Here is a 1858-nt window from a genome sequence, read left to right on the forward strand (position 1 = left end):
TTTGATGAAGTGGGGTGCTCCAGCCATTGATACTTAGACTTGATATATCTACCTAATGGAGATGTGCCTTTATCAATATGTAATGTCTCTTCCTAGTAATTTTATTTTGAATTCTATTTTATCTTATGTTAGTAATTCTACTGTGGCCTGTTTATGGTGTTCATTTGCTTGAAATTTTTCCTTCCAGCCTTTCAGTTTGAGTATGTGTTTGTTTTTGTCAATAAAATGTGTCTCTTGTTTGGGAAAATTATATTAAGAGAAAAGAGAAAGGAATGCAGACAAAGAGCAATATAGGTTTCATGGATTCATTCATTTATTGAAACTAGAAGGTGCATACAAATCTATAAATAAACAAGACAGATTCTACTTCGTCCCAGTTAATATGGCCATTACTAAGAAAACTAACAATAGCAAACGCTGGCCAATTGGGAACTCTATTACACTGTTGGTGGGAAATTAAACTGGTTCAACTATTGTGGAATGCAGTACGGAGTTTCCTGAAAAGACTAAACCTATATCTCCCTTAAGCCCCAGTAATTTTCCTCATGGGCAGTAATCCAATCAATAACAAACAGCCTCACATGAAAGCTACCAGTATATCCATGTTCAGGGCCCTGGCCCAGAGTTGAAGGACTGGAAAAAATTTACCACTGCTGGTATTTGTTTCTGCAAATATGAACCATTTGATATAAGATAACAAATGAATCTATTTTCAATAGCTAGTTTAGGACTTAAAGGTAGTGGGTGATAAAATGGCTCCTTTGTTGAGTGTTAGGAGAAGATGTAGGCAGTCCATGAAATGAGGATATGTTGTTGTTGTTCGAGGTGCTTGAAGTCTGGGCTTGGGCACGGTTCCTGAGCTCTTCAACTCAAGGTGAGTGTTCTACCTCTTGAGCAACAGTGCCTCTTCTGGTTTTCTGGGGGTTAAATGGAAATAAGAGTCTCAGGGACTTTCTTGCCCAGGCTGTCTTTGAATTGAAGTCCTCAGATCTCAGCTTCTTGAGTAGCTAGGATTACAGCTGTGAACCACTGGCACCAGGTAAAAATGGGGAATTTTTAGAAAAGAAAATCGCCCTCTTTACCTGTGTCTAAATCTCAGATATTACTATTGGAACACTTCACATTTTACTCATTTCATCAGATATTTGTAAATTTTCTCTTTTCCTTCATGTGGGAATACTGCAGTCAATATCAATTCAGCTGGGGGACTGGATCATTTGTATGGTAATTGCTAGCACCTAATTTAAGAACTTTTACATAAAAAGAAATAAAACCCTCATTTGGAATAATTGTGTTTTCTTTTTATTACAAATCTGTGCTGGATTACTTCCTTATGTGATATTGGACCTTCTAAGAGAATGATGACATTTTCATTCTCTTCAGCCTTCTCCCACATATGGCCAAATATTTAAGAATTCAAACATTTGAATTGATAATTGATTAAGCTGACTTCTAAGAAAATGTGAATTTCTGGAATTTGGCCTGCTGTCTTTTTCTTACATGCACAGGCTTTCTATGATTTATTTGTTCTACAAGGAATTCTACTTTCCAATCTTTGTGTGACCAATTTTAGTCTCTCTGATCAGTCTTTTTGACCCTCTCTCTGGAGTCTCATTTGAGTTTGCTTCATAAAAAATATTTTAGTTATCTGGTAAATGACTCTCAGCATCAGTTTTTTGCCTGACTTCATGTAGGCTGTAATAGCAACCCTGCCTGGCTATGCTTACTGGAGTGCTTTTTGTGTGTTTGTGTGTGTGTGTGTGTGTGTCTGTGTGTGTGTTTTGTTTTGTTTTAGAGGTCTAGGATTACTATTCAAGTTAGTAGTTTCTCTTGGCCCCTGTGATCCCCTGGCTTAGAG

This window comes from Dipodomys merriami, unplaced genomic scaffold (genome assembly GCF_024711535.1).
Source record: "Dipodomys merriami isolate MVZ:Mamm:240054 unplaced genomic scaffold, mDipMer1.0.p SCAF_358, whole genome shotgun sequence".
NCBI lineage: Eukaryota > Metazoa > Chordata > Mammalia > Rodentia > Heteromyidae > Dipodomys > Dipodomys merriami.